Source organism: Marmota monax, unplaced genomic scaffold (genome assembly GCF_021218885.2).
Source record: "Marmota monax isolate L192 unplaced genomic scaffold, Marmota_monax_Labrador192_F-V1.1 WCK01_AAM20220418_F8-fsc00004, whole genome shotgun sequence".
Lineage (NCBI taxonomy): Eukaryota > Metazoa > Chordata > Mammalia > Rodentia > Sciuridae > Marmota > Marmota monax.
The window spans coordinates 22252429-22274347 of record NW_026692881.1 but is presented as its reverse complement, the minus strand read 5'-3'; the positions used below and the strand labels follow the sequence as shown (position 1 = coordinate 22274347).

At 37.9% G+C, this 21919-nt stretch overlaps 1 protein-coding gene across 6 annotated transcripts in view; it reads left to right on the top strand.

Moving 5' to 3' along the window:
- The window catches only part of Sorcs1 (sortilin related VPS10 domain containing receptor 1), a 477793-nt gene that overhangs the window by 286868 nt on the left and 169006 nt on the right, over nt 1-21919 (top strand). The gene's annotated exons all lie outside the window — the stretch shown is intronic.

Below are 21919 nucleotides of genomic sequence, written 5' to 3'. Positions count from 1 at the left end.
GCAGAAAAACCTTTTGATAGTGCCTTTGACCTACATTGCAGTACAATTTCAGTAGCTGTAGGAATTACCTAAAGAGAACAATGAGAAAGAAAGATAAAACTAGTTGGGTTCCCCCGCATTAATCTCATTGTACTAAATTGCGAAGAGAAGTCAGATGGTGACATATGTGCTTTTCTCCCATGCCTTTATTGATATTCTGTTCAGGACTATGGGGATTAAAATACAATCTCAGCTTCATTTACAGCACAGTAGTGAGTGGGGCAGGATATTGGAAAGAGCCAAGCAATTATGTATTTGTCATGGGTAATAGAGAAGGTAGCATTTCCCCCCTTTATTTGAAGGACTTCCTCTCTAATCAAATGGGCTTCAGTCCCACAGGACTTAGGTTGCTTTCTGTTTTGTAGTTTTATACTATTCTGAATAGCATTATTCTGAATGGGGGTAAAAGTTGCTCTGTGAAGTATCCTTTTTTTTTTTTCTGTTTCTTTTAGATCATTGTGATTGTGTGTGTGTGTGTGTGTGTGTGTGTGTGTGTCTCCAGAAAAAATAATAAGTGCCATTCCAGATGCCATGTGGGTGTATAAATCTGTTCCCTGTTGGCATGAGTTCAGGATTGGAAACTATGAATGGCAAGCCAGTCAACAGACTGAGTGCCCTTGGGCAACATTTCTAATCTTCCTGGCATGTGGGAATAAAATACTTAGCATCATAGGATCTTTATTTAAATGAGTTAAATGGATAGTAACCTTAAGATCTCATATTAATGCCACTGGGTCCTTTCTACTTAACACATTCTAGTTCCTTTGATGCCTACTGCAATCTGCTCTCTTTACCTGACCTTTACTGTGTAAAACTAAGTAGTAGTTTGCAGCTGCTGGGTTGCTACATGGGAGCCTTGAAGGTAATAGATTCCAAGCTTTACAAGATCCAAGGTACCTTTTCAAGGAGTAAGTTAATCCCTTCAAATTTCCCTAGCTAGTTCTTTATCATCCTCATCAGGCTTTCTGATACTTGTTTGAAAATATCCTTTAATCTAACCAATTGATTTGTTATCTCTAAACACCATTTTAGTTTAATTTGCAGCTGTGATGTCTATTAGGAAGTGATTACAGTGAATGAACCTAAGTGTTGCATATTGAGATAAAGTATCTTTTGAAGTCCCTTGGACAGCTTGGGGAGTGATAAATCTGTAGTATTCAGAAGGCTTAAAAGGTTAAGACAATTGGATACTGATGTTGATACAAATAGTTTTGAAATTCAATTTCTTTTATCAATAGTTTGCATATAATCTTAGGGCATCCTTGAGAGGCTATTCTGGATATAACTGAATATCCAGGAGCTAGATTGCAGAAGGAAATATAAATGAATACCCTTTTCTTAGTGCAGTTACATCCTACATAATGGCTTATCTATCTTTGGAAACAATGTCATTCTTTCCCACAGCACCTTCTTTAATTCTGAAAACACTTCATTGCTGGAGGTTGTTAGAATCTTCATTCATGAAGAGATCCATATATTTCAGCATAACTTGTGGGTTTAACATGCTAATGGATTTCTGTGCTCTAAGTACATTTTCTAAATAACTGAAGCTTATCTTTATTTTAAAATATTTCAAATAATATTCTTTACTTATTAAAGTATTCTATATCTGGCATTTCATTCATTGTATGAATTCTAAAAGATATTCTTTGGAAAGGTTGGTATATTTACTTCATTGATTGAACTTTAATTTTGTTATTATGGTGGTGGTGAACCTATTTTTCTTTCCTTGCTTTTGATCATCATGTGAAAGAATTTTGTACTTGGCCAGCTACCTTCCTAGGGTCAGATTATGAAGGATTTTATTTTGCTACTTTTAATAAAGAATTTTCACATCTGAAATAAGAAACCAATGAACATTATAGAAAGACTTAATGTGAAATGATTTTGAGTTGGTCTCTGATTAAAATGAAACACTTCTGTGGACATCTAAACTAGTGTGCCTTGCATACTAATGGGCAGCATCACTGTAAGGAGGCCCATTCTTATTAAATTTCATGTTTCTCCTGTCTGTCTCTTGATTCCCATCCTGTAATACTTTGGATATTGAACTTCTTTCATCGCCTCTTGTCTCATCTTTGAAATTCCAGCTTGATTCAGCCAAATTCCTAGAATGCAGCTTTGTTAGTGTGTTATCCCTGTTCAAAATTCCATATTGGATCTTCAGAGTAGATTCATCCAGTGTACCTGAAGCAGAGAAAAAAAATGCATGCCTTCTCATTTCTGAAAAAAAAAGATATAAGAAACTACTTTCATGTCTTTTTCCTTGCTTTTTCTATCAGTGTGGCATTCCTGGTTTGGGCAAGAGGGTCCAGCTGAAGAAGGACCAGAACCCCGGTCCTATCTTCCCCCTCCCCCTCCCCCTGTTATAATCAACAGGTGGCTTTGTTTGGTTTCCACTCTGAGGTAGTGGTGATGAAACCTCAGGGCAATATCTAAAGAGGGGCTCCAAATCCTACCAAAGATCTTCAAATTGCATTCAGGCCATTCAACAATATTTGCCAAGGTTTTATGGACAAATGGCCCCCAGTTCTGTCTCCAACCAAACCTCTGATCTTAATAGATTGAACTAGTACTTATTGACCCTCAACTGTAGGAGGCAATATTCTAAATATGGGATGAGATAAGCAGGTTACATCATCTTTATAGTTTTCAAACTAGTGGAAAATATATATGATAGAAGTAGCATTTCTTAAAAGCATATGAGAAGAGTACTGGCTCAGATTTTAAAGTAAGCAGAAAAATGGGAAAGGCATTGCAGAGGAAGTGGTCTCTAGATGGGAGCAGAAGAATAAGTGGGGGATGAGAGGAAACAATAGTGGGGAAGAGGATCCCCAGGGTCAGGGATATCTGATCTCACCAGGTTTTGTATAATATGCAGAGAAGTTTGAATATTATGCAGAAAGGAACAGGGATGCATTGGAAATTTTAAGCTGAAAATTGACAGGACCAGAAATTTGTTTTGGAAAACTTAGAGGGTCAGGCGGGGAGGCCGTGCAAATAGGAGTGCCTTCCATTTCTCATTCCAGAAGGTGCCCAAGAAACGTGGGACTGGACCCAGGATATCAATCTACCTGCAGATTTCTCTACCTGCAGATTTCTCCTTCTCACCCAGCCTGTACAGATGTCTGAATTTCAGAACACAATCCCCCATTGTCTGTTCTGAAAAACAACATTTCACTCTAAATTTTCCCCAAGAGCAAGAGATTAATTATTTCCATACACGGTTGTTAATTATATTTCCAAACTGCAGCTGATATGGCAAGGAGCCAAATTTGTCCCCAAGCACACTGTCCTCTATTTTTGAAGAAGAGATTTTCTTCAATGCAATAGTGATGACACGTAGTTTTTCACTCTTATTCTTTTATCCACTTGTTTAGATCATCTGTGCCTTGTTCACCTGACTTCTTTCTAATAAAACGCTCAGGTTTTGAAATGCCTTTTTTTTTGTTGTTAATGCTCTCCCACAAATTGGCCCATATCCTCCTCCAATTTAACTTGTAAGACAGACTGATTTTTTAAATGGTTCCCTGTCAGTTTCACCAACAGGATTCATCTGTATGGTAGATGTTTGGAGATTTTGATGTGAAAAAATATCCTTATGGAAGTCCACTGTAATAGGAAACTTCTACAGCAGTTCTCTGCTGCAAGCCCAGACTGGGAGCTGGGAGCACAGTAATCTATCTCCTTCCATCCCTTGCTTACTCCGATCCTGGCTGCCACTATATTCAGAACCTCTTTTATCAGTTGTTCATAACTTAGAGAATGTTCTACTCTCCCTACATTATTCACATCAATCAATAAACAGTATACAAGCTGGAGAGAGGCCAAGATATGTCATTGAGATAACGAGGCCTAAAGAGTGGATAGATGGGTGAGAGGAGATACTGAGCATTACCAGTAACCTGAAGAAGTTGGCTTTTCACAACCTTCAGCCATGTTATCAGGAGGACAGAATCTAATCATTCAAATGCACAGAGGATTATGAGAATGAAAACTAGTTCCAGGCCTAAAGAAGATTTTGTATGTTTCTGTGTGTGCATGTATAGGTGAACAAATTTTGGTTTAAAAAAAATTAGCTTCTTTCAATAAATATGCTAATAAATGTGATTACATGCACCAACTTGCATATTTCTACATGATTCTTCATTTTGCAAACATGTATCTGTTCCTTTTTATAATGTAAAATATACTTCTTTGGAAAGGCACAGATATTTAGGGGAGGGATTGTGTCATCATAAATCTTTTTCACCAAGAACACTACCTTCATGCTGGGTGAGGTAGCACATAGATTTACTCATGCTACTCAGGAGGCTGAGGCAGGAGGACCCCAAGTTCAAAGCCAGCTTTAGTGACTTAGCAAGACCATGTCTCAAAAAAAAAAATAATAAAATAAAATAAAAATAGGAATATGAAAGAAAAGGGCTGGGAATGGGACTCAGTGGTAGACCACTTATCTGTGTGAGGCTCTGGGTTACTAAAAAGAAAAAATGAAAGAAAAGCTCATTATTAAATCATGATAGTCATCTTGCAATCTGACTGATTCCATTTTGGTAGGCATGGAGGCGTGGATCAAATGGTCTTTACTCTAGGTTGGCTTTAACATATGCTGCAGACAGTGAAGGTATGAGGGTATCACTTGTGATCAGGTGGAAAGGGAAGTAGCCAACCCCCCATAATCAGAAGGGATAAAATAATGCCTGTGTGAAACATGTGTCTTTTCTTCCTATTATCACTTTCACCAAGCCAACATTTAGTATAGTTTTTCAAATAACTATTTATAAAACCAAAATTTGCAAAGCACTTATTTCATCATACATACTTTATATTCAAATCTTCCTAAAGCCAAGCTCATCTTGTCTCCCCCATAGTAGCTTCTGTGGCTGTGCTATCTTCAAACATTTCTTCTGACTCTGCACGTTTACAGTGTGCATGCACTGTTTGGACTCTATACCTCAAGGTGCTTGCTTTCTGTTCTAGAAGAGATAGCATGTACTCAGTGAAGGAATCAACAACATAGGACAATGGCAAAGGAAAAGACAAGTGTATGCCTCAAGTGCCTGACTAAGTGACTTGGAGTTTGTAAATGCACATGCTAAATAAATGCTTACAAATTTAAGTTGAGGAGATACTGTATAATTGGTGAGAACATTGACACTGCAGCTAAACTGCCTACATAAAGTATTTATTTGGCCAACTAGTATCTGTGATATCTTGTGCTAGTCATGCAAAATTTCTGTGCCTCGGTGTATTAATCTGTAAAATGGTAATATTCATAGTATCTCTCTGATAAACCATTGGTGTACATGAGTTAATATATGTCAAGTACTTAAAATAAAACCTAGCATAAGTCTTTGCTATTACTGTGAATTAATAATAAAAAATATTGACTAATTTTTGTTTAGTAAATTACACTCACATAGGGATTTTATTTAGTGCTATAAACGAGGCTGTTTAGAGATTTTCTTCCTCTTTCTCATTCCTTTCTTCTTTAGTATCTTCTTTTTTCTTTCCCTCTCTCATCCCTTCTTCTCTCTTTGAAATTATGAACAACAGCACTTTTATGTAATGTGATTGATATGGGAGTATGTAGTATTCTTATGTTTAATGAGTTAATTTATGAATAAATTGTTATAAAATCTTAAAAATATTTTGTTATCATCCATTCAATCAATAAGCATTGGTTAATATCTATTGTAGAGGCCCTAGAGATAGTGAATGATATTAATATTGGTATTAATATTCCAATCTGGTACAGGAGACATACAAGTAAAGAAGCAACAATGATCTAAAGTAATTGGTTTGTGGTTAGCATTACACCAGGGTGCTTTTGGAGGACAGAGGATGATCCCCTCAACCCAAGCCAGTGAAGATATGAGAGACCTTCCTGTTTCTTTTCAAGATTAATCTAGATCATACATAGTTTTGGCCCCTCAATCTGTGATGTTAATGTCTTTTGGTGAACTACAAAACATAGACAGAGCAATACTGGTGTATGGTTTTGTATGCATTCCTAGAACCATTCTACAAAACAAAGGTACTAGGTTTTGAAGAAGTGTGTGTTTTTATATTGGTTTTATGTAAGTACTACTTACAGAATATATTTTTCAAAATGCTCCTTGAAAGTGATCAATTACTTTAAACATAGTGTAAGTGCTTCAGTTGCATTTAATTATTTGTTAATAGAACATTATTTGTAGCTTTAGAGATTGGAACCATAGCTTAGAGCTAAAGTATTAGAAGACACCACTGACTGCAGGTCAATGACAGTGAGACAATATACCCAGTTGTATTGGTATATCAAAATTACAAGCCCATTCTCCCCACACTGAAGCAACATAAGGCAGGTGAGCAATTCTGATTTCTGCAATAGGCCCTGCTTGATCCTTTTATCCAAATGTTACTATTTATGGAAATACATGTAACAGTTTTGCTTTTCATCACATAGATACACTCTTAGAACTAAGCATTCCAAGATCTCTTGTAGGAAGTGAAAGAATAAGGTGGCAGAAAGCAATTCCCCTTGTAGGACCATTAAGATATAGTACCTCATATTTTTAAGAGAAGTCAAGTGAAGTTAGCTTTATGTCTTAGCCCAGGTGTGCCTACTGTTCTTCCTTAAACTTTTATTTTGGAGGATTGTGTGAGTTAGCTTTGCCTTCTGCATTCTGGGCTGCTCTGAAGATGTGTTTCTCCCAAGGTGCCTGCACAATCACAACCCCAGCCTGTGAAAGCCATCAACTGGGAGCAGCTGGCTGCATGGACGGAAGATGGTAGAAGCAAATTGGCCATCTGTCTGGAGCTAGTGTAGACACATAACAGAGATGATGCTGGATAATATTCAGATTGATGTTTTACCCCAAGGGTGGTTGGAGGGGTTTTGTTTTGAATGTTTTTCAGCAGACCTGGTTTAAAAATTCATAGATGCACCTGGCTCTTTGTTCCTACCCTCTGTTTTTCACATACTCTAGTACAGCCAAAAACCTCTTCAGCAAGAAACTAAATTGGAAAATCGTTGTATTTGGAGTTTAGAATAAAATCTGTGTGGTTTTCATGAAATCACATCTGTACAGATGCTGAACTAAAAAGAGGGGTTGTTTGTGAGGTCGAGATTCCTAAGAGCATCATGCCGTTCACTATTCATATTCAATCTCAAGAGAAAAATGTATCCTTTAGTCAAATGACATATTTGAATAGTGAACATTTGGGTTTGATCCCATTGCCTGTGAATTCCAAGATGCTTGGAAGTGTTTGAAGCTCTATATGCAGATAAGAAGAGCCAGAGCAAAATGGCACTGTTTTTCCCGGTAGAAAATCTTACTGAAACTCTTTTGAAGATGATGCACCAGTGAGAAAACTGTTATCCTAGATAAGAAAGGCATTGCCTCTTCTAGATAGGATTTATTCTTGGTTGGAAGTGGAATCTCTAGTTAACTATGGAATAGCCAAGTTAAATTTGGCTAGGATCCAGGGAACTCAGTTTTAGATCAACCTCAGATCAATTAATCTGGAAAAGTTTCTGTTTCTCTAGGTTTACTTTGCCCTCTCCTTCCTCATCTCCTTCTCTTCCATCCCTGTCTCCTACCCACCAAAGGAACGTGCAAAAAAAAAAAAGATATTTAACCTCAAGGCTTAGCTTTAATAAACAAAGTGACCTTTACATTTTAGCTCAGAGAAGTAAATATAATCTTTTAGGTGTCATTGGCAATGGAGTTTTGGCAGGACGGGACTTATGAGTATAATGCGGCACTAAAAAGAGTTTACCTTCAGGGAGAAAACTAATTTGATAAAGACACTGGTGAGAAACACTGTATGTCAAGAAGATCTACATCTTCTTGAGAATTTGCAAACTTGGATTTTAGGAACATGCTGAAGTTTCTGCAATCGCAAGCTTCCATTTAGTACACACTTGCTGTCTGCTAAATCCTTCTTATCATTGGTTTATCTTGATATCACAAAATCTAAGCAGTCAACATGTAAATGTAGAAATTCTTTGCTTTCCACACAGAAACAACACAGCCCTCTTTTAAATAGCAAGCAGCTCTTGTGCATTTTGCCAGGTCTATAGAATATGATTCATTTTACCATAATCTGTCTAAAATATTATTTTTCATCCCAGAAAAATCATATAATATGGGGACCACTAGAAACCGTCTTTCTGTTGGGACCCAGTATTTTAAGATGATGACATTTGGGCTCATGGAGGTTAAGTGACTTTCCCAGTGTCCCAGCATTAGACAGTGATAGAAATAGACCCCATCTCCCATTCATTACCCACTGTCTTCCCCATTGCCTCTTGGAAGCTTGATACATCTTTACAGAATATCCCCATTGGGAACATGAGACCTCTTTCCAAATTGTGCATTTGTAGTAAAATTTCTTAATTTAGTCTTATATAACATTAGTATATACATAACAAACACCTTGGTCCCAAAAAATATCAAAGATAACGGAAAAGTCCTAGATTCTAAGGGCTCAGAATGATAGGGATTTGGTAATATCTCCATAGATATTGGTAATATCTCCAGCACGTTGCCATCACCTGATCTGTTCCTCACTGTTCCCATTCTTATTATTTTGTATCTTGTTCTCACAGATGAATTTGAAAGTATTGATTTTTACCTAAAAGCACAGAAATTCTAGATCTAGCACTGAGAGTAAATTAACGCTCTTAAACATTTGATGAGTCAGAAATGTATATAGTTGAATATTAGAATATTAAAATATCCCTGAAGAGTGTCCCCCAGTATGCTAGTTCTCTGGAACCTTCATGGACAAAGATGAGTCCTGCCTCCGAACACCTTTGACAAATGTATTTTTCTCTTTTTGCTTCAGGTTGTACTCTTTGGAGACTTGGGGGGAGGGGAATAAACAAGAACCTTTATAAAATATTCTGGTATTCCTCAAGATTACATGACTATTGAAACTTGAAGATGTTATCACTACTCATTTCACTTGGAAAATGCTGTGCTTCTTGGTTTGACACCATTTAATCATAGGAATAGGAATCCCCTACTCTGTGATGGAGCTTCATTAGCCTCATTCCATTGTTATAGAAATAAAGGACCATCATGTAAGAAGTGATTTCCCAAGGTCACATGCCTGGGCATAACTGGGACTCAGTGTCTGTGATCCCAGTTCCTACAGACATCTCAACTCAAATACCTCTAGGCTTGAACAGGAAATTGCAGATGAGTGAATTCACTGGGGATTCTTTGGGTAGAGCTTATCTATGCCAAGGAAAGAAGAAAATGAGAGGGAGCCCATGAACATTGGGAGGTGATAGAGGTCAGCAGTGTTTAATGTGCTTTCTCTCCTCCTGATCTACTGTTTGCTATCTCACTGTGAACGGCATCAAGGCTACACTACTTATTTTAGCTTGGAATCTATGTTTTCTCCCCTTATATTAATGAGAAATCCCAATCAACTCCTGGTTGTAGTGTGGGGATGTAACAGAGGATGATGTGGACTGGTAAAGAGGAATATATATGGCCTTTCTGTAGCAGCTCTAGAGCTCCTGTGGATTATGGCCATATGGGAATCATGTCCACTCTAACTGGATGTGATTGGAAAATGTCTGGTCAACAGGGTTCTTTGAGCCAACATTCCTTTCACAAGACAGAACTCAGGTGCTGGTCAGAGGCACCCTGTAGACCATGGGGCTTTAGCACTTACAGTTCACTGTGCTTTTGCCAAGGAAATTGTTCTCTCCCTGCAGTGTGGGGATGTATTGCAGTCTGATAGTATCTTCTGTGGCAATTCCACAGCCTGTGACTTGAAAAATTTGCGGGAGATTGAATAGGCACCATTTGTGCCACACTCCTTTTTGCATGATGGGTCAATCTCCTTAAACTCAGCTTTAGACTGTTTTACCATAATTCTGCCATAATGAGGAACTTGCTGTTACCTGGATATGCAATGTAGGTTCACCCTTCTCTGTCCTTCCATATGTGGATTCTCTGCCATGAAATCCTTTCCATCTTTTTTGATTTAGGTCTTAAAAATCCCCCAAGTACTCATGCATTCAAAGCTTGGTGCCCATCTGGTGGCGCTGTTGGGAACAGGTGGAAACTGAGAGGTAAGGCATACTTGGAGGAAGTGGTTCATTGGGGACATGTCCTGGAATGGTAAATCTTATCCCCAGCCTCCTCTCCTGCTTGCTGCTTCCTGGCCACCCTGAGGTGAGCAGCTTTCCTCTACCACATGTTTCTGCCATGATGATTCTGCCTCAGCAAAAGTCTGAAAGCAAGGGAGCCAGCTGACCATGGTCTGAATCCTCTGACACTGTAAGACCTTTCTTCCTTTAAGTCATTTTTCTCAGGTACTTTTTTCGCAATAGTGGAAAATTCCTATCAAAAACGTACACACATCCTTCAAATTCCATTTTATGTCAAACACTCGGTCATTCTATCCCTCATTCTAACCACAGGGAAGAAATGAAAGCACTTTTCTCTGTTGCTTTGTACATGCACATAGCTCCACACTGCAGTTCCTACAATGGATGTTGTTTCTTGTCGGTACCTGTTGTAGCCATTCAGTTTCCCCTTCACAATTTAATCCCCAGTCCTTAGCACAGGGACTGTTAATTGATGCTAAAAACAACTGAAGTTAATTAGAAGGAAAAAGAAGAAATGAGTGGTTGGATGATGAACATCTGGCAATCCCACAAGGAATGAAAAATCTCAAAAAAAAACCAAAAAACTTCTATGTTTGAAAGCTCATAGGCTCATATTTTTCTTGTCTGTCTTCTCTCTTTCTCTTTCTCTTTCTCTCTCCCTCCCCTAAGATGCCTGAAAAATAATTCAAATAATTTTTGTTGTTGCTTTTTGAGGGTCTTTATATATTTTTGTTGAAATATTTTGTAGCTAAAGCAAATTATAAGGTTTCATTACTGCCTCATTTATGAAATGAATGTAAATGCGTCTATGACAGAATTTTTTTTTTCATTTTCCCTGGAGTTTTAGACAGATTTAAAAATTTGATTGATAATCACTCTAAACCCATGCTCACTGGGTGGAAATCCCTTTTGTTATGTGATCTAGTAGCAGGGATGCACGCCTGAGATTCTTGGGTGTGAGCCACAGAAATGCCAAGGATGCTCTGGAATTATCTTGGAGAAATGATTGCTCCCTTCCATGTCTAATTGTATTCTCTAGAGGTTTGCTTCAATTTCCAGTTGGAATACCCTAATTAACATTTACAAAGTGCTGTGTAATGCTTAAATGAAAAATGTCATGTGAGTAGAAAATCTTCTTAAATAGCAGTTTAACAAATTTGAGTTTCTCGAGCAAAGAGCTACTTTGTAGCATTTTACAATGTATGATAAATGAGTGACAAGAAAGGTTTGACAGTGAATTGATGACATAGTACAAACCGACAAAATCATGTTTTTGTGCAGCTTCTTTAGTCCACAGAACAGTTACTGAAATGTGGAGGTGAGAATTCCTAACCTCTTCAATTGTCTTCAAGCTTGAAAAGCTCACCTGGGGTCATGTGTGTGTCCTTGCGTGTGTGTGTGTGTGTGTGTGTGTGTGTAATACATGCAGAACACCATTTTATCACCTTCTTCCAGAAATGTAGATGAAACTATAAAATGTGCCTAAACAATATCACAAATGAAAAAGGAGGAATAACTATACTTTAAAATGGAGAAATAATATGATCTGGCAATCCATCAAATGAGGACACTATACACACTTTTTTTTAAAGGATGAAAGGGAGGGGGAAAAGAAGGAAAAAAAAAACCCTCAATATTAGGAATGAAATCAATGTGTATTGGCACAAATGCATACTTTTCCCAGTCATCTTGGAAAGCGTTGTTTATTTTTTTTAAAAAAAGGACAAAACCTAGGATAGGTACTTTAAAGTCCCAATCGTAGAACTATAAATTAGTACATTCTTATTCAGAAAGACATTCAGTAGCCTATATAAAAAGCAGTTACGGTATTCCTATTATTTAATACATAAATCTCACTTGTAGGAAAGTACCTGAAGAAACGGTAATTGATGTAGAGAAATACTAATCTATGTTAGCTTGTAAGATTATATTACTGAAAATCGGAAACTTCTAATACAAAGTTAATTACATATTGGTGTATCCATGTAATCAAATTCTATGTAGTCGATAAAAAATGATAACACAGAAGAATATTTAATGACCTGGAAAATGTTCTCAGTGTTATTGTAAAGTAGGGAAAGCAGAGAAAAAAGCAGACAGTGCCCTGTGATACTCTCTCAGTGTGCACATCTCTTCCTTGGTCTTCCTTCCTTTCAAACCTCGCATGCAAACGTTAATGTCGTGTATATGTATGCATAGGAAAGAATGTTGGAGAAATAAACATTAAAATGTTAGTGAAAATTGTCTTGGCATAGTGACATTGAGTGATTTATCTGTATACATTTTGGAAGACATTCTTAGCCCAGGTACATGAAAGATCATGTTCTTTTGCAATGGTTTGATGAAGACAACATTTTTGTTACTTTTGAACACAATACATTCATCAGGGTGCTGAGAAATACCACAAAAGTCAAGGGAATTGATTTTGTGGTTATCATCTTAAAGTGTAGATTCCTGGTTGGTAATAACTTTTATAGGGTTGGCATAGTACCACTAGGATTGAGCTACAAGATAAGATGCAAACACAATAAAATAACATAAAATCAAATTTGGGTTACCTTTACATTGGGCTTGGGCCTGATAGAATTTGAATTCAGTTATGTTTCTGTTTATGTGTATTTACCATTCACCTTCAAATCCAGATAGCTTTTTTCTCATTGTTTTTGGTGAAACACTACTTAAAAGTCAGTAACTTTCTTTTATGAGCCACTGAAGAAAGCACTAAGGATTCTGTTTCCAGTTGCTGAGATATGTTGTCTGTGATATTGGTGCTTTTGGTGTGAACACAGAGGGACAAGAATAATTTGCTATTAAGAAAATCATTTGGGCTGGGGGTATGGCTCAAGCAGTAACACGCTCACCTGGCATGTGTGGAGCGCTGGGTTCGATTCCTAGCACCACATAAAAATAAAATAAAGATGTTTTTTCCACTGAAAACTGAAAAATAAATATTAAAAAATTCTCATTCCCCCTCCCTCCCTCCCTCCCTCTCTCTCTCTCTCTCACAAAAATCATTTTATGTTATTGGACCTTTAGTTAAAAGATGAAATTGTAATGCCTACATAAGGCCCTTTTGTTGGAATTACTTAGGCATACTTTAATGAACATGTAACAGATCTAGCCCTGTAAATCTTGGTAATTTATGTACCTGGAAAATCCCAGAGACAGGAATTTCTTAATTTTGGTTCTTTAGATGTCTCTGAGACTAAACATTCATTTTGTCTTCAATAAATATACTCACCTTGAATTGATACCAGTTTAGAAATTTACAGCCTTCAGAAATTTAAGGTGGCCATGCTTTTTCATACAGGAACCCCCAGGAAAATCTGACAGCCTCATGATATGTGTCCAAGGTGTGCCATGATTCTGGTCATTCTTGTTATTCATACTGAGTATGATGACAACATTTTTGTCAAATGCCTTTAAAAAAATTAAGTGACAAGTTGTACAAGAAATAGTTGTAGGCACATACTTCCAATGTGCCCTGTCTCTCTGCACATGTGTGAATGTGTGAGTTTGAGTGTACATGCTTTCTCTTTGAGGGAATCTACTTTGTTCCTTCATGTTAAAACTGACTTAGAACTAGTGACTTATTTGACTAAAAGAATGTGACAACACTCATCTTCTGAGACTTTTGAAAATTGGCCATAAGAAGCCCTGCACCCTGCACTTGATCCCCTGAATTGTTTCATCTTGGGACAATCATGCTGAAGGAAGCCAGGCAACATTTAAGAAGTTTAACCACCATGAAATGGCCACAGTATGTGACATTGAAGCCACATGGGAGGGGCCCTGCTGTCTGAGGGGCACATAGGGATGAAGAGAGAGGATAAGGCCAGATATGGGTGAGGAAGCCAACTTGGAAGTGAGCCACCACAAATGACATACAGATCTAGGACAAGCTACCCAGTTGAGCGCTTTTCAGACCCGAGCCACAAAATTATAAGCAAAACAAAATGCTTGTTTTCAGCCATTGTTCTAAGGTAGATTTTGTTACATATCACATAAGTGGAACAGAGATTCTTTTCTCTTTAAGAACACTGGTTCTACTGCTTCTGAGATCTGTATTTGGGGCTAGTTCTACCTTAAAATACAGAACTGCCTAAAAATGGAATGATGGAAACAAAATCATCATGAGAAAATACTGTGGGGCTGGGGTTGTAGTGCTGTGGTGGAACATTTGCCCAGCATGAGTGAGGCACTGGGTTGGTTTCTCAGCACTGCATATAAATAAAATGAAGGTGCATTGATGGCTAAAATATATTTTTAAAAAAAGAAAGAAAGAAAATACTGTGCTCCAATATGACCTCTCTGAGTGAAGGAAAAGAAGAAAGAAGAGAGGAAAAGTGACAGATAATATAATTACACTCAGGGGTGTGTCCGCATGCACATTCATCCTTTTTTTGCCTCTCAAAAACAACTCAAGATGATCAATGACTTCAATTAAATCATTGGAGAAAGAAGGAAAATTTACCTAAGCTAGGTCTGTTAACACGTGCGCTTCTTTTATGACCTGCACTAGCCCCCTCTTCCTGAGAGTGCCTTAGTGAAGCACAGAAGGATTCTTACTTCACTGATCTGCAAATCCTCTCTGAAAGAAACCCCTGGTGGTCTCCTATAGTCCTTTTAGAAGAGCTTTAATAGCCAAGTACATTAGCAAGGTCTCATGCGGTTGAGGCTTCATTAATCTTCCCCAATACAGCCTCGCATGTTTGCCAGTTCACCACAAAGCATTCATATAAGTAAGTAAAACTAAAACATACTTGTCAGGAAGAGGATACAAATAGAGCACGGGATGAAGAATGTGGGTACATTCTATTCTCTAATTTTTAGAAAACATTTATTCCTGGGGGAATTATTCCTGTGCATTTGTCTGACTTTCAGTTCTATATTTATTCAAACTCTAAAATCAAGTGTATAACTTAAGAGAGTTTACCCAACGTGGGATTGCCCTCCCCTAAAACAGGGTTGAAATGCACCAATAGCTTCTCTTTCTTGCCCTCTCTTTCTCCCCACCTGCTTTCCTTTATCTTTTCTGGTGGAATAAAGAGATTTCTTATCATTAAATGAACATCATTTCTTGTAAGTTTCTCATGAGCAAAGAAGATGAATGTCCACTTCTCCCAGCATCATGGCTCCCCCTGATAGCAGCTAACATTTTAAAATGATGTAACCTTTTGGCATTTATAGATCTTTGGGGATTTAGGAGAGAAGTTAACTGTGGGACTTGTAATAACCATGGAAGTGTGTTCTGATTGCATTTGAGCAGAGGCTATGGGTAATGCTGGAGTTTTTAAGGCTTATCAAATATTCTCAAGGTATTTAATTGGTTTCCATAGTGACTAAAATAATGAAAATATCCCCTGAATTTGTACATCATTCTTTTCTTCTAAAACACCGTGTTTGGGATTTAAACCAGTGACTCAATGCTGAAAATTAATCAATATTTCATATTCCCTACTATCTTTCTCGTATAATGATAGCTATTTCTCCAGCAAAATTAGTCTATATTATCGGATGCCAATTAGACATAGGCTGCATTTATTAGGAAGGCAGTTACTTGTAATGATTCTTTTTGGTTTTAGCACAAACTTCTTTGAGAACTAGCATGTGGGGAAATGTTGATTTAACTCCCTCTGGTATCATTAGATCAGAGCCTTTCACCTATTTCTATCATCACGTTCTTATCAATTTTATGATAAAGCATAAAATCAGTCTTCAGGAGAGAGTGCTTGAAGGTGAAGAAATAGGAGGCAAGGTCCAGTGTGAAAAATCTGGCCTGAACCCTGTCTGAGTATTTTGACTTTATATATAATGCAAAAAAAAAAAAAAAAAAAAAAAAAAACAAAAACTTTAGGAATATCTTAGTAGCATCTTGTTACTGAAAGTCTATTATCATGTACCCAGTTCTTTATTGCTCACTGTGTTTTCTAGCTTGGTAATATTTTTATGAGATATTTCCAATTCAAGGTTTCTATCTTCCCCCCTCTTACTTAGAACTGGACTGTCATATTTTAGCAGGACATATACTACCAAATGTGCCATCCCTTGTGAGGTAATAATAGTAACTTTTGCAAAAATCTAACTTTGTTTTCATAGGAAAAAAAATCCATTTGACCTTCCCACAGACCTATGCAGTGTATGACATAGACAGGTTTATGTCTATAAACCTCATTTCCTTATCTATCAAATGGACCTAATGGCCACTGAAGTAGTTTTGCAAAACAATTGAATGGGATGATTATGTTTCCAAGGTTTAGTAGAGTGTGGGAAAAAGTAGATGCTCAATACATATCAACGTGTTCATGGTATCACTGTATCACTGCCTTCACGGAGGAAACTGTTTGAGAAGGGAATTAAGTGAACTGTGAGGTATTCAGAAGGGACACAACTGACATGGCAGAGAAGCAGTTCAAGTCCATGTCTTTGAACTCAAGCCCCATGCTGTTTCCTGTGATGGTAGAACAGGCTTAAACTTTGTTTTTCCTTCTTCCCCTAGTATGAATGGCTTTCACTAAGCACATTCTCTTCCTTTCTCACTAGTGATGAAGCTCATACATCCATGAAGATACTGACCACAGTCAGGTTTAGGAAAAAACCATGGCCTCTTGGTAAACAGCAGTCTCTGGTGCACCCATGCCCAGTCTGCACAGCCACCTGCTGCCCGTGCAGGAACATGCTTCTCCTTCCTGCAGGCTCAGTGCTGTCCAAAGCAACAGAAGCACTCTCATAGTAACATATTGTTCTTAAGTTTGATTTTTTTAAGATGTCTCAAAGGAAAGGACTACATTCAGTAGTCCCAAAAGATAAGAGATGCCCTGAATATTTTCTTTCTTGGATTATCTTCCAAGGAGTGTACTCCATATATTATCATTTCTGGTGAACTGACTTTTATGAATGCCATAGTACTGGACAAAGGAGTGTTGAGTAAGTGAACTCTCATTATTGTTGCAAATAATGAATAGGTAGGATCTCCTTTCTGACAATGGAATTAAGGCACATGTGAAGGACTGAAATTGTATTGTATGCTCCTTGAAAATTTTCTTTTTCTCCTAAAATGCTCAACTCTTTGGGACCTCATTAAAAAGGAAAGAACAGTTTAAAAGTAAACTCAACAAATAAACTTTTTAGACTACGATGCTAAAGTTTTCCAGCAATTTCACTGAATCACTTGTCAGGTCACAAGTAGATGGTCTGTTGCCCAAATGCTCTGTCTCTTAGTATTGAATGACACTATTTCGTGTTAATGAACAAAGATGGTACATTAGGTGAGCTTCGCTGAGTTTGGTAGGAAGGGATTTAGCACAAGTGGTTGTGTTGTGTCCATCTTTCCACAGACTCATTTCTCTCCATGTGTGCTTGATGGACACTTTTTCCCTTTAATCACCTTTCTCTCCTGCTTTCACTATTTTTTTTTATTTTGTACTTCAGTGTTTTTCTTTCTATGGCCCCTTCTGGGATCCTTTGTAAATTCCTTCTAAACAATTAGCAATTGATAAGCTCTTACTGCTCTCACTCTCTGCTTGTCTGGGAAGGATAAATGCTCAGCCCACATTGGGAATAGGCACTCTTCTGCCCACATTGGTCAGCAAATTACTTCCTTGCTCTGATTACATTTTGCCTAATTTGTTTTTAATTTTGAGGCCAAAGGCTTGCAAATAGCCTCTTATTCTGTTTGTAGATAGAACTATTACTTTTTGAATAAAGCAGGCAGATAACTGCTGATGTTGCAGTTTCTCTTTATCCTTGTCATTATCGTCATGAAAAGCATTTACTGTGCACCTGTGATATGGGCAAACGGAGCTAAATTGAGCCTTGAGCAAAGGGGAGAGAGAAAGAGACACAGAGAAATCTGCATCAGTAGGACATTACTTTTGCTTTTATTCCAGCCCACAAATGACAAGGAATAGACAAATGAGCAAATAAACAATGAACAATGCAAAAAATAAATACTGTTTGCATTAGGACCAAACAAATGGTGGAAAACTTATAGGCACAAAGGTGATGAAGTGATCCATATAAACTCCACCTTATCTAAACAGGTAAATGGTGGCATTCTGGGAACACACTCCTAGAAAAGGAATCTGGAAAGCTAAAGGATTCCCTCTGGGAAGAAGTTCTACAGTAGGCACCTGGAAGGATCAGAAAGTTGCTTGCCAACACTTTGTAGAATTACATCATGCAGCGATATGTTGAATCTAGAGCAAATTGGAGAGTGAGGACACATTTAATTTTTGACGACACTGAGCTGTCGGAATACTACCAAGAAAGAGAGGAGTGACGTATTTGAAATCTATAAATTGCATTTCGTGTTCATTTGTCACCTCGAGGAAAAGCAAATAAAGCTTCTTCCTCCTTCTGAAGTGGATGATGAATGATCGCTTAGAGTTGGGTGGCAGGAGCTGTGTCGCCTTTATTGACTTTCTTTGGAAAACAATCCATCTGCAGATGCAGACCGTGTAGCATCTGCACACCCTGCAAGTCATAGGTGAACTGCTTCTTACCACTCCTGGGCTCATTTGGACAGAGAATAATTACTCCTGTTAAAAGCAGTCTCTTTCTCTTGTCTTCACCCACCTCGTTTCCACGTCAAACAGTGGAGACTTGTTCAAGAGAACTTGGACTCACAGTGTTACAGGGTCCCTGGGCTGCATTCAGCAGAAGCCAGGGATGAAAGGATTCACTCCTTTACTTGTTCATCCTTTTATTCATTTACAATGATATATGAACCTACTATGGAATAAGCTTTTTCCTGGCAAACAGAGACCTCTCCTTTTAGGGAGCTCCCTTTGGGAATGTGCAGAGCTTGAGTTCATGCCTTTTCCTGGGTTCTACTAAAATTCTGTTACATCATATTCCAGAATACAGAAGATTAAATGCAACAAAACATCATTTATTCAAAGTCACATGAAGAGCTCAGAGAGGGTAGAGAGCTGTAATAATTAGCTTTTCATTGCTCTAAAATATACAACAAGAACAACATAGAAAAGGGAAAGTTATTTGGGGATCATGATTTCAGAGGTCTTAGTCCATAGATGACTGACTACATTGATCTGGGCACAAGATGAAGTAGTGCATCAGCAGGGAAGGGCCCATTAGAGAAAAGCTCCTTAGCATGGGAGGCCAGGAAGCAGAGACAGAGAAGAGAGGGGGAAGGGCCCCAGGGAAAACCTTCCAGGTATGCCCCCAGTGACCCACCTCCTCCAGTCATGCCCCACCTGCCTACAGTCACTACCCAGTCAGTCCATTCAAACTAGGATGGACTGATTAGGTTATGGCTCTCACAATCTAATCATCTCACCTCTGAATATTCCTACATTAACAGGAGCTTTGCGGAGGGGGGCGGGGGGATTCTCTGTATCCAAACCATGATGAGAGCCATCCTGAGCTAGCAAAACCAGGAATCATTGGGAATTTAAGTACATCCTAACCCCTGTACCAATAATAGCCTAGTTAGATTAAAAGTTGAGTTGAAGAAATTGGAATACCTTGTACTCAGTAGGCATGCCAATGTGTGTGCACTTATGATTCAGTTGCAAATGAATATACATCATGATAGTCAATGAAAAAAGTCAGAATAAAGACTCTTCTCTGTGATATGACATAAAGATGTGATTAAAGAAGAAGGAAAAAATACATGTGGTTTAACTGGATAGGCTCATGCACCATTTATTTTTCTTTTGTTTTGGATTCTACTGGAAGTCTCAACCAAGTTGTTTGTGTAATAAGAAATGATCACACAAAAATGGATCCATATTTACCTATTTGGTTTGAGTTAGATTTGAGCAGAAACTTGAAAGAAGGACTGGTGGAAAGTTTGCGTTGTACTGACATGTATATATATAAGACTTGAAGAAATTTCCTGCCCTCTTCCATCATTTCCAGAATGTCAGATTCACAAATGGAGGGTTTGTGTGAATGCTATATAGAGAGGGTGGGATTTATCCATTTATTGGAATATATTTACATTATTTCACCACTATCACTTACAATTATCTAGATACAAAGTATCTTACACAGTCTGTGGACCTTAGAGTATAGATGAATATAAAATATTTAAAATAGAGGATAAATAATAATCAGCTTGATTGGGTGTATGCTATAGGCCTAGCTTTAATTGTTTTATTTTTATGAAGTTGTCAAGTGAAGCAGGTGGTGAAGAAGAGAGGAAAACATATTCTGGTTAACAGATAACTAGGAAATCAAGGGGAAAATCATTACTTTGCTTGAGACAATAGATACTCTGTTAAACTGAGCCGCTTCGTATTATCATGAAAATTACTTTTTGGCAGTAGTGCAAAAGGCTGTTATAAATTAGTGTTAATTGTGGTTAGACATACAAGGCAATATGATCATTTGATGACTTATTTGTTTTTTGAAGAATGACAGCTTTTATGTGCCAATAAATATGAAATCACCTGGAAATGTCTCTGTAAATTTAGGAGCCATCTAAACAGTCTCGTTTAATGCATGCACTGGTGTTTAATGAAGCGATGTGAGTTTGTACTTAGAAGATTACCTGATGGCTCTTGTCAACCATCCAGTGAGGGAAGCAGTCTACTTGGTGAGTGTGAGACACATAAACCTGTAACTGTGAGAATTTATGGTTGACAGGCAGTGGCTTCACTGAATGTGAGAGGGGATTAGACTCCCGTTTTGCATGCTTCCTATTTTGTCTGGAGTATGGCTGACAGTTACCACATTCTCCTTACCCCAGTATATCTCTTTTGTCTTCTTCAAGAAGAGGTTGGAAGAATAGCAAGAAACTTTAAGCTTATCCTGAATAACCTAGAGTTTAGGCACAATGTGCCTGGAATGCAAACTTCATGCCATTTGTAGTAAGAAACACACCATTTTCAAAGATCATACTAACTCTTCTTAGTTTTTAAGATGATTGCCTCTGAATCCTTGAGAAACCTGTATGTGTCTGCTGGGCAGCCTGCTGCTTTATGTCATGGCTCTGTTCTCACTCTGTCTCCTCTCTCCCTCTTCCTGAAACTGCCGCATCCTTGGCTGGTAATCTTTAAATCCTAGGCTGCAGTGATTTCTCTTCATAGAGCCACACATTAAGCACATCTTTCTTGCTTCTCTCAACCAAACTCAGAGAATGTCAATTAATAAGCTGATGGGGAAGAAGTCAATGTGTAGCATTAAGGCCCTGTGTCTGGAGATATTAGGTGTGCCCTTTGACTGAGTGAAAGGAGACCCACAGAGGGTGGTGAGTGAGGTACTTTATCATACATCCCTAGAGGCATAAAAGGAGACGATAGAAAGCAGTTTTCAGGGCACCTCGTTCATCTTGCTCCACTGTGGTCTATTCGCAATGCTCCAGCCCAGATTGGGGATCCCAGTGAGTGCAAAATATCTGAAGCTGTGAATTGTGCATATTTATAGCCCCTGGGCTAAAAATTGTGAAGGGCAACCAAGTGCAAATATGCTTTCATGGAAATTTCATTCACATTTTTGCCCACAGACAAAACAAAAAGACCAATATCTCTATTCTCATGGATCTTGTGTTCTAGCAGAAGGTATAGAGATGAAAAAGAAAATAACAAATAACTTATATAGGAGGTTAGAATGTAATAAATATGTTGGATAAAATAACCTAGGTATTATTCCAAGAGAAAGGTTTCATGAGGCCAGACTTTGACTCAAGGCTCAGAAAATCAGGTTGAGGGTTGGATGACAAGGACACTGTGGAAGTGGAATGAAGGGGTATGGGATAGGAAAGAAAAAAGAAGACAACAATAGGGTTTCTGTGTT